Source organism: Salvelinus sp. IW2-2015, linkage group LG2 (genome assembly GCF_002910315.2).
Source record: "Salvelinus sp. IW2-2015 linkage group LG2, ASM291031v2, whole genome shotgun sequence".
NCBI classification, from domain to species: domain Eukaryota; kingdom Metazoa; phylum Chordata; class Actinopteri; order Salmoniformes; family Salmonidae; genus Salvelinus; species Salvelinus sp. IW2-2015.
In genome coordinates, this window is record NC_036839.1 from 34,677,481 (window position 1) to 34,689,771 (window position 12,291).

Genomic DNA, 12,291 nt, shown 5'->3' on the forward strand with positions numbered 1-12,291 from the left:
TTCCCTTTATTTTTTTGAGCAGTGTATATGAGAGAGAGAGAAAAAGAGAGGCCAGAGGTGAAGGTGCTAAGCTAGAGTGGAAGTGAGAGTAAAATAGTGTGAGTGTTGTGAAAATGACAGAGAGGAGCAAAACGCAATGGCAGGTATCACCATGGGACACAATTCTCAGAAAACAGGTTTAAAGCTGAATCGTTTTTATTTAAGTATTTTGTAAATAACAGACACCTTTAGTCAGAAATAACTGATCTAACAGCTTGGGATGRTGACTCATAAGAGGGCTGCTGTTGATTCCCTTGGAGGAAGGACACAATAGTAACTGTACTACATGTGGTCATTATGAGACAGCATCCAAGATGGGTTTATTTTATAGCATGTTACAGAGAACATAACTGAACCATGAAGGGCAGAATTGCTACGAAAAGGTTTTGCAGCCAAATCCAGCTACCAACCAGGGAGGGAGATTTAGACCTTCCAGTTACCTCCTTTATGCCATCCAGTTACCTCCTAACATTTCATACTGAACACACACAGCGTTTCCCACTTCAGAACAGAGTAAGAAGCCAGCCTCTCCCAGTGTGCAATGCACAGCAGCACACATTAAAGAATGTTTCACAGGCTGCCGGTCTGAGGGGAGAAGAGTGGGAGAGAGAAGTAGCGATCACACAGAGATGAGGTGTGAAGAGCAGGAGGTGGTCCAAGGGAGACACGCATTCGCACACACTATTGGTAGACAGGTTTACAGTAACAGATATGTAAACCTACCAACTACAGTAGCATACACGGTGAACCATATCGATCTCTGGTTTGAAACTTCTCATTACCAATGCATTGGGTAGCACTCAGTTCAAAATGAGATAAGAGCGACATCATCTGGACTGAAACTCAACATTTCATTGAATAATGGGCACTTACAGAATATTAGAAAGCAAATGAACGTAACCATACAATCCATTGGTACTCATGAAAGCATATAAATAAAAGGAACTACTATACATGTCAATGCAGTGCAGAGCTGAATGAGTGACTGTGACTGAGGGCGGTTATATCTCCCTCCAACTGTACCTGGGCCAGGATCTGGGTCAGCCTGCGATAGCGTTCCACGTMCACCAGGGGGCTAAACCTCCTGTCCCTCTCCCTGTCCCTCTGCCACGCCTCCCTGCACCTCTTGAGTCGCTCTGCAGAGCCTGGATCAGGGGGCTCCATCTTTCTCATTCCGCTGCCCTTCCTCCCCTACTTCTCAGTCTCCCCCTTCTCCTCGCCAAGGAGCAGAGACGATCTTCGTACTGGGCGACTTCAACTAGGGCGGTCGGGGAGCCAGAAGATCCCTGTCTGTGGACGTAATGGAGCATGACAGCACATTTGACACTGCCAGAGGTCAGCAGTGGGGTCAGGTCAGTCACAGCGGTCACTGCCAGTCTGTGTGTGTCTGTGTCACAGGCTCCACTGGCACCATCTCGCCTGCTTATCTTGGCCGCAGGCTCTGGGTGAGAGCAGGGAGATGGGGTCTTTGTGTGGGGGGGGCTGGGTTGTGGGGAACCAGGACACTTGGCTGTGGGTCTGAATGACCGCAAGCGCCTGGCACTGGCCTGCCTCTGTCAGGATGGATAAAGTCACACTCTCCGCTAAGTTGGAACAAAAATATATAACACGTCAGGAACAATCACTTTGGACACGGTAGGTTGCCGCACAGGGAATCAATTACATTTTGCATTCATGAAGTGAGTGAGCTAGTGAGTGCCAGCAGCATACCACCGTGCATCCCACTGCTGGCTTGCCTCTGAAACTCAGCAGGGTAGGTCCTGGTCAGTCCCTGGACGGGAGACCAGAAGCTGATGGAAGTGGTGTTGGAGGACCAGTAGGAGCCACTCTTTCCTCTGGTCTAAAAATATATATATATGCCCTGTGTAGGGTGCCGTCTTTTGGATGGGATGTTAAACGGGTGTCCTGACATTGTGGTCACTAGCGATCCCATGGGGTGCTAAATTCCCAATCTGGCCCCCATACTATTATGACCACCTAATCATCCCCAGCTTCCAATCTGGCCCTCATACCATTATGACCACCTAATCATCCCCAGCTTCCAATCTGGCCCTCATACCATTTATTGACCACCTAATCTCATCAGCTTCTAATCTGGCCCTCATACCATTATGACCACCTAATCATCCCCAGCTTCCAATCTGGCCCTCATACCATTATGACCACCTAATCATCCCCAGCTTTCAATTGTCTCATTCATCCCCTGTAACTATTTTTCAGGTTGTTGCTGTAAATGAGAATGTCTTCTCAGTCAACTTACCTGGTAAAATAAGGGATATGAGTAAATTAAAGAAGTCTCAAAGTGCCTGGAGAGCCCATGTGCTACTTGAGCTGTACCAGCAATTCCATCATAAGGATGATGCTCTCCAGACAACTGGAGAAACTTGGACTTTTGATTGGTCTGCGCTTCCACAGAAACAGCTCCAGGGCTATTGGAGARCATGTTGCCATGGTGACCAGACAGGCATGTGGCTGCTGTGGAGTATTTTCTCAGAAAGCCTGTAGTTATCGCCTGAGAGAGACTGGCGCTTAACAGTAGCTCTTCTACACTTTAGGCTGTGGAAGGTGAGATGTTATTGACGTCTTGCTTTGAGAGCACTTCACAGGGATAAACAGAGTTTGATGTTAGGTTTGTTTGCTATATATCCTCATCAATGCAATGATCAAAGTCGTGATGTCGAGACAAATGTCCGGAGGGGAAACATTCTCTATCAGGTGTGATTTAAGTGAATGGTTTTGAAGATTAGTATTCAGGCTTTTGGTTTGGGGAATTGCTCTCATTTGTAGATAAAGAAATCTGGTCAGACACCAGTTGTGGGATCTAACAGCTGGTAAGTGGCGCTCACCAGGCAGGAACCATGGTTGACTGAACCCCATTAACACATACAATCATTATATTAACACTGCCACTATCATTCCCATAGACATGCCCTCAGCTCCATAACCTTAACAAGATATCATGAAGATTTGAAGCGTTACAATTCACTACYATTCGCTACTGGGGGTGGCAGGTAGCCTAGTGGTTAGAGTGTTGAGCCAGTAACCGAAATGTTGGCGGATCGAATCCCCTGGCTGAAAAAGTACAAATCTGTCATTCTGCCCGAGTATGGCAGTTAACCCACTGTTTCKAGGCAATAATTGTAAATAAGAGTTTCTGACTTGTTGTCCTTTCTGACTTAACTGACTTGCCTTGATAAATAAAGGAAAAATGAAGTGTTACTGAGGAAAAAAAGATATCTCCTGGCTTCCACACATAACCTACAAGCTGATGCACTGATGCAGACCTTTGTAACATCTACATTTTAAAAAGTCTAATAAATACACGTAATATAGCCTACACCTTCACAATAAATCCATTATTTATTTTAGACAGGTCTAAAGAAACGTGATATAAAGAAAATGCAGTCTATTTCAGAAGAATAGCATACTCTGAGTTGTCCTTATGTTAGGTCCTGATGTGGGCTACACTAGTTCATTTAGCAGACAACATTTGCTTAGAATTCCGTGGCATTATTTTATATTATTTTAGAGTATGAAGAATACAATTGAACAAAGCTGAAAAATATGTGCGCACATGCGGCTATTCTGTGTTGAGCGGTTAACAAAGAMATAGGTACTCCTTTTTGTTTAATTTAGAGTTATTCATGTAACTTTAGTTGTTCTACAAACATTGGGCTATATGTTTTGATTTTTAATACATTTTATGGCTACATGATGAGACTAAAGATGATTTGAAAAAAGTTGCAGGCATGAGAGGCAAGTTGAAAGGCATGAGCTCGAATGAGTTTGTTTCGCAGGCTGTACACACTTCAATTGCCTCATTCACAATTTGACAAGCACTTGATAATGCCTCAAATTTCCTGGCGGCATTCCCTTTGTGGCCGTAATGCACCCTAAAAAAATCCATGCCTTTTGCGGCCCAGAGTGCTGCGTTGTGCCCTTCTCCCTGAGAGCTTCGCAATCCGAAGCGACTCTCAYTCATATGTCTCTCCATCACGCGATAGGGTCTTTCTCAAAGGCTACAAGTGAAGACAGACACATCGGGGACGCAACAGCGCGCGTCCTTATCCAATTTCGAGGTGCATATTGAAGATATTGGAAGAACTGTCCACATTTACTTTTGTCAGCCAACAAGAAGAGTAGGCCTAAAAAACATAATTTGAGTCAATTGGAGGTGTACCTGTGTATGTATTTCAAGGCCTACCTTCAAACTCAGTGCCTCTTTGCTTGACGTCATGGGGAAATCAAAAGAAATCAGCCAAGACCTCAGAAAAAAATGTAGACCTCCACAAGTCTGGTTCATCCTTGGGAGCAATTTCCAAATGCATGAAGGTACCACGTTCATCTGTACAAACAATAGTACGCAAGTATAAACACCATGGGACCACGCAGCCTTCATACCGCTCAGGAAGGAGACGTGTTCTGTCTCCTAGAGATGAACGTACTTTGGTGCGAAAAGTGCAAATCAATCCTAGAACAACGGCAAAGGACCTTGTGAAGATGCTGGAGGAAACAGGTACAAAGTATCTATATCCACAGTATAATTAGTCCTATATCGACATAACTTGAAAGGCCGCTCAGCAAGGAAGAAGCCACTGCTCCAAAACCGCCATAAAAAAAGCCAGACTATGGTTTGCAACTGCACATGGGGACAAAGATCGTACTTTTTGGAGAAATGTCCTTTGGTCTGATGAAACAAAAATAGAACTGTTTGGCCATAATGACCATCGTTATGTTTGGAGGAAAAAGGGGGAGACTTGCAAGCCGAAGAACACCATCCCAACCGTGACGCACGTGGGTGACAGCATCATGTTGTGGGGGTGCTTTGCTGCAGGGGGGACAGGTTCACTTCACAAAATAGATGGCATCATGAGGGGGGAAATTATGTGGATATATTGAAGCAACATCTCAAGACATCAGTCAGAAAGTTAAAGCTTGGTCGCAAATGGGTCTTCCAAATGGACAATGACCCCAAGCATACTTCCAAAGTTTTGGCAAAATGGCTTAAGGACAACAAAGTCAAGGTATTAGAGTGGCCATCACAAAGCCCTGACCTCAATCCTATGGAAAATGTGTGGCCAGAACTGAAAAAGTGTGTGCGAGCAAAGAGACCTACAAACCAGACTCAGTTACACCAGCTCTGTCAGGAGGAATGGGCCAAAATTCACCCAACTTATTGTGGGAAGCTTGTGGAAGGCTACCCGAAACGTTTGACCCAAGTTAAACAATATAATGGCAACGCTACCAAATACTAATTGAGTGTATGTAAACTTCTGACCCACTGGGAATGTGATGAAATAAATAAAAGCTGAAATAAATCATTCTCTCTACTATTATTCTGACATTTCACATTCTTAAAATTAAGTGTTGATCCTAACTGACCTAAGACAGGGAATTGTTACTAGGATTAAATGTTAGGAATTGTGAAAAACTGAGTTAAATGTATTTGGCTAAGGTGTATGTAAAATTCCGACTTCAACTGTAAGTAACTGTTATCATATTGGTGTTGATGGTAGTCTCTGATCCTCTCTAGTAGGAAGGACTTGTTTCTCTATGGGATGAGGCTGATAAGTCAGAGGATGAGGCAACAGATGAGAAGATGCAGGTTATACCTTCAATTAGGGCTATTGCGGTGACCGTATTACCGCCACACCCGTGGTCACAAGTCATGAAGTCAGTCAAATTCCAGGTGACTGTTTAGTAATGGGAATTAGGCTTTTCCAATCTCTGATGCTGCTGCTGGTCATTATTAGCCTACCAAACTTGCTAACTGCCTGGTACTCAGCACTCTATTGTCCCTCTAATCACTCTGACATTAATGCGAATGTAATCGAAAATCTAATCAAACACTTCATGAGCTCATATTGTACAACATTTCTATAGGCAATGCATTTGCACGAGAAAACAGGGTGATGGCCTCTACTAAAACGAGGAGGATCCCATCAGCAAAACGAGGAGGATCCCATCAGCTTTCTATAGACTAAACCTACTATATTTATTTCGCAACTTTCCTAATATTAAGCACATTGTTTATCTTTACAACAAGAGTATAGCTTACCTGGCTTGTTTGAAAATGAACCACAGGAAAAGCATCCTCCATTCGCTATTTAAGTGCATAGATGACATGTATTTTTTCCCGCTGCCCCTGTTTCGAGACAGGTGCATGAAAATGGTCCATTCTAAAGCAAAACAAATTTCACACATATTATTTAGCTTATGTAAAGACAAGATTAAATCAAGAATAGTCTGATGGGTGACAATATTAGCCTATCACTTGTGAATTATATATTATCACTTGTGAGTTATTATTATTATTWTTTTTTTCACCTTTATTTAACCAGGTAGGCTAGTTGAGAACAAGTTCTCATTTACAACTGCGACCTGACCAAGATTAAGTAAAGCAGTGCGACACAAACAACAACACCGAGTTATACATGGAATTAACGGAACATACAGTCAATAACACAATAGGGGAAAAAAAGATTATTACAATTTAGCAATTAAACGCTGGAGTGATAGAGACTGGAGTGATAGATATGCAGAAGATGAATGTGCAAGTAGAGATACTGGGGTGCAAAGGAGCAAAAATAAATAAATAACACTTTGGGGATGAGGTAGTTGAATGGGCTATTTACTGATGGGCTATGTACAGGTGCAGTGATCTGTGAGCTGCTCTGACAGCTGGTGCTTATAGATAGTTCCAGTCATTGGCAGCAGAGAACTGTAAGGAAAGGCGGCCAAAGTAGGAATTGGCTTTGGGGGTGACCAGTGAAATATAGCTGCTGGAGCGCGTGCTACGGGTGGGTGCTACTATGGTGACCAGTGAGCTGAGATAAGGCGGGGCTTTCCCTAGCAAAGACTTATAGATGACCTGGAGCCAGTGGGCTTGGCAACGAATATGAAGCGAGGGCCAGCCAACGAGAGCATACAGATCGCAGTGATGGGTAGTATATGGGGCTTTGGTGACAAAACGGATAGCACTGTGATAGACTGCATCCAATTTGCTGAGTAGAGTGTTGGAGGCTATTTTGTAAATGATATCGCCGAAGTCAAGGATTGGTAGGATAGTCAGTTTTACGAGGGTATGTTTGGCAGCATGAGTGAAGGATGCTTTGTTGCGAAATAGGAAGCCGATTCTAGATTTTATTTTGGATTGGAGATGCTTAATGTGAGTCTGGAAGGAGAGTTTACAGTCTAACCASACACCTAGGTATTTGTAGATGTCCACATATTCTAAGTCAGAATCGTCCAGAGTAGTGATGCTGGACGGGCAGGCAGGTGCTGGTAGTGATCAGATGAAGAGCATGCATTTAGTTTTACTTGCATTTAAGAGCAGTTGGAGGCCACAGAAGGAGAGTTGTATGGCAATGAAGCTCGTCTGGAGGTTTGTTAACGGTTTCCAAAGAAGGGCCAGAAGTATACAGAATGGTGTCGTCTGTGTAGAGGTGGATCAGAGAATCACCAGCAGCAAGAGCGACAACCCTGTGGCACCCCCATAGAGACTGCCAGAGGTGCAGACAACAGGCCCTCCGATTTGACACACTGAACTCTATCAGAGAAGTAGTTGGTGAACCAGGCGAGGCAGTCATTTGAGAAGCCAAGGCTGTTGAGTCTGCTGATAAGAATGTGGTGATTGACAGAGTCGAAAGCCTTGGCCAGGTCTATGAATACAGCTGCACAGTATTGGAGGTTATGATATCGTTTAGGACCTTGAGCGTGGCTGAGGTGCACCCATGACCAGCTCGGAAACCAGATTGCATAGCGGAAAAGGTATTGTGGGATTCGAAATGGCTGGTGATCTGTTTGTTAACTTGGCTTTAGAAGACCTTAGAAAGGCAGGGTAGGATAGATATAGGTCTGTAGCAGTTTGGGTCTAGAGTGTCTCCCCCTTTTGAAGCGGGGGATGACCGCGGCAGCTTTCCAGTCTTTGGGGATCTCAGACGATACAAAAGACAGGTTGAACAGGCTAGTAATAGGAGTTGCAACAATTTYGTCTGATAATTTTAGAAAGAGAGGGTCCAGATTGTCTAGTCCTGCTGATTTGTAGGGGTCCAGACTTTGCAGCTCTTTCAGAACATCAGCAATCTGGATTTGGGTGAAGGAGAAATCGGGGAGGCTTGGGCAAGTTGCTGTGGGGGGTGCAGGGCTGTAGGGATGGCCAGGTGGAAAGCATGGCCAGCTGTAGAAAAATGCTTATTGAAATTCTCAATTATCGTGGATTTATCGGTGGTGACAGTGTTTCCTAGCCTCAGTGCAGTGGGCAGCTGGGAGGAGGTGCTCTTATTCTCCATGGACTTTACAGTGTCCCAGAACTTTTTGGAATTTGTGCTGCAGGCACAATGATGAATGATGCCCAGCATAAGAAACTGCCTTTTTTTTGCGACATTTTCTAATCATAGTCGCACACCTCATGTAGCCTAGACCATAGGCCTATATGTTTTGGTAAGCTTTGTATCACAACTAAAGTGGCCAAATAACTTATTAAAATTAAGCACATTAATCCGCTTTACAAGGGTTTTAGATCCTAACTGGCATACAAAAGCCGCGCGTGAGTTTCAAGTTTGGGGAAGATCATTTTCACCATAAAAATGCACCTTTATAATAAAAGCATAATCACATTTGTGGTCACTTTTGATAATGGTGTTTTCCCGCTAATGGAACATGCACGCTTATAGCCTACTGCCATGTGCACATTGCTGCTTGAAGAAAAAGCCTAATAGTTTATCAACATTTTAAGCTAAACTTTCTGATCTGTTGCGTCATCCACATTGGGTAAAAACGTTTTTTTTTTATGCTAGTGTTTGTATTAATTTGGGATCTATTGCACCCCACAAGTGTCCCAGACTATGTTTGGAATATTTATTTATTGCACAGAATAGATCGACTTTTGTACTATGGGGGATGGTAGACTGACATAGGCTAGGGCTTTTGCTGTCAATTAGGCTATCAGAAGCTTCCAAAGCCATGACATCATTTTCTGGACTTTTCCAAGCTGTTTAAAGGCACAGTCAACTTAGTGGTATCTAAACTTCTGACCCACTGGGATTGTGATACAGTGAATTATAAGTGAAATAATCTGTCTGTAAACAATTGTTGGAAAAATGACTTGTGTCATGCACAAAGTAGATGTCCTAACCGACTTGCCAAAGCTATAGGTTGTTAACAAGAAATTTGTGGAGTGGTTGAAAAACGAGTCTTCAACTGTACATCTAAATGGCATATATTGAATGGTAAGAAAGATCATGATAATGTAAGAAAGATAAGCGTGACTCTGCGATTGACAATCACCTGCTCTGTCTGGGTGAGAATGTGTTCTCTTCCTGAGACCTCTTCTGTAAGGGCTTGGACTGACTGGCGTAGAACCCTCTCCTTCACCCGTACATCTCTCTGAAGAACCTGGAGCAAGGTCAGGACACTCTATAGAAACACATCGGGGGGGGGGGGTATCAACAACAACATGTTGGATAAACTGGAATATTGTTGCATCTGGACAATAGACTCCAAACATTACAACCGTTTAATAATTGGCACGTCCTCATTAGTACCCAAATACCAATAACAGCTTTGATGCTGCTATCTTTAATGTAACAATATACCTGTAGTCTGGCCTGTAGAATTTTGACAGTTAGGAGGTAGTTCTCCTGAGCTGTGTCAGATGTGTTCCGTCCTTCACTGCTCTCCTGTCCATGCTGAAACATACAACAATCTTCACACATCAGAACTGGGTTATAAGTAGGGTGTTATAAGACTGGTAAAGAACAGCAAAATAGTACAGCGTCTCTCAGAATAGGTTGTCCCACAGAGATCTGTGATGAGGTATTGATCCACTGGGCCCACAGGAGGGCTCTGGCTTCCAAAGACCAGCTGTATCTGATCTGTTCCACAGCCCACAACGTCATCCACATGGAGGGAGCTCACACCTGACCAACATGAGGGAGACAGAGCAGGGCCATGAGAATTATACAGTTTTACACAGTAAGCAATGAGCATGATGATCTCACAAAATAGCATTCTAATACCTGAAAAGTATCTTTCCATACCGCATAGACATGTCCATGGTTGAAAGAGATGGCAAACATTTTTATTTTATTTATCCATTATTTTACCAGGTAAGTTGACTGAGAACACGTTCTCATTTGCAGCAACGACCTGGGGAATAGTTACAGGGGAGAGGAGGGGGATGAATGAGCCAATTGTAAACTGGGGATTATTAGGTGACCATGATGGTTTGAGGGCCAGATTGGGAATTTAGCCAGGACACCGGGGTTAACACCCCTACTTTTACGATAAGTGCCATGGGATCTTTAATGACCTCAGAGAGTCAGGACACCCGTGTAAAGTCCCACCCGAAAGACGGCACCCTACAAAGGGCAGTGTCCCCAATCACTGCCCTGGGGCATTGGGATATATATATTTTTTTAGACCAGAGGAAAGAGTGCCTCCTACTGGCCCTCCAACACCACTTCCAGCAGCATCTGGTCTCCCATCCAGGGACTGACCAGGACCAACCCTGCTTAGCTTCAGAAGCAAGCCAGCAGTGGTATGCAGGGTGGTATGCTGCTGGTCACATACCAGCAGCATACCAACATTCATCCATTCCGTCCAGTGTTGACCATCTGAATGTGGTGAGGTTCTTCAAAGGAAACCTGGCATACCTTTCAAATACATCAACTGCTTTTTACTGGTCGCTGCCACCAGTTGATTTCGACACACTGTTCACCTCTCAGCTGAGATCACAAATATACACGGTGTGATGGAAAAATAGGCATTAGGTAAGATCAGAGCACCGTTAAATACTTGTCCTTCCTCTACAAAATACCCCAGGGATTTGCTCCTCCCTGGAGAGTCCAACTGATCATTCAGGCATTCTTTGGATAGTGTTTGGGAATCTAGTATGAATATTTTCCTTTTGTTGAGGGGATCCTCACCAATAAAGTTCAGAGACAGCTTGATAGGCATTTGTCTAACTTCACCTGCTTGTAGAGCAATGTAAAAGACAACACCTTCATGGCTCCAAATTACAGTAGGGCCCTGCAAGACAACATTAACATTATCTTTCATCTGGTATGGTAGTTTAAACTCCATATGTGGCTCTTATCTATTTGACCTGCTCAAAGTGAGAAGCCTGTACTTGAAGACATCCCCCTACCTATCAGTAAAATGCATGGTGAAGTCACTGTTTCCMACATGTAGGGCAAAGATGAATGCCACCATATCAACATCTGATTAACTCTTTCTGTTGATAACAGCCAAATTACCAACATTCCCATTTGAGTAAGTGCAGTCATCCGTTGAAATGCCAGTTCTGATCCTCTTCGACTTTCGCCATCTCTGGGAATTTAGCGTTAGTATTGAAATGTGAGAATATCACCACGGAAGGAAAGTAGTTTCATGTGTTGGCTGGGACAGTCTTGTGTCATTGTGGTATTATTGCCGCGTTCAAGTGATAGTCAGAACAAGGAAACTCGGAAATGTTCGACTTGTAAAAGTTGTACCGTCGTGGCYAAAAGTTTTGAGAATGACACAAATATAGATTTTCACAAAGTTTGCTGCTTCAGTGTCTTTAGATATTTTTGTCAGATGTTACTATGGAATACTGAAGTATAATTACAAGCATTTCATAAGTGTCAAAGGCTTTTATTGACAATTACATGAAATTGATGCAAAGAGTCAATATTTGCAGTGTTGACCCTTCTTTTTCAATAACTCTGCAATCCGCCCTGGCATGCTGTCAATTAACTTCTGGGCCACATCCTGACTAATGGCAGCCCATTCATGCATAATCAATGCTTGGAGTTTGTCAGAATGTGTGGGTTTTTGTTTGTCCACCCGCCTCTTGAGGATTGACCACAAGTTCTCAATGTGATTAAGGTCTGGGGAGTTTCCTGGCCATGGACCCAAAATATCGATGTTTTGTTCCCCGAGCCACTTAGTTATCACTTCTGCCTTATGGAAAGGTGCTCCATCATGCTGGAAAAGGCMTTGTTCGTCACCAAACTGTTCCTGGATGGTTGGGAGAAGTTGCTCTCGGAGGATGTGTTGGTACCATTCTTTATTCATGGCTGTGTTCTTAGGCAAAATTGTGARTGAGCCCACTCCCTTGGCTGAGAAGCAACCCCACACATGAATGGTCTCAGGATGCTTTACTGTTGGCATGACACAGGACTGATGGTAGTGCTCACCTTGTCTTCTCCGGACAAGATTTTTATCCGGATGCCCCAAACAATCGAAAAGGGGATTCATCAGAGAAAA

At 43.6% G+C, this 12,291-nt stretch overlaps 1 pseudogene; it reads right to left on the minus strand.

The window, feature by feature from the left end:
• Positions 1 to 1,208: 1,208 nt before the first annotated feature.
• LOC111978948 (Fanconi anemia group B protein-like) lies at positions 1,209 to 12,099 on the minus strand (annotated as a pseudogene).
• Between the last annotated feature and the right edge of the window lie 192 nt (positions 12,100 to 12,291).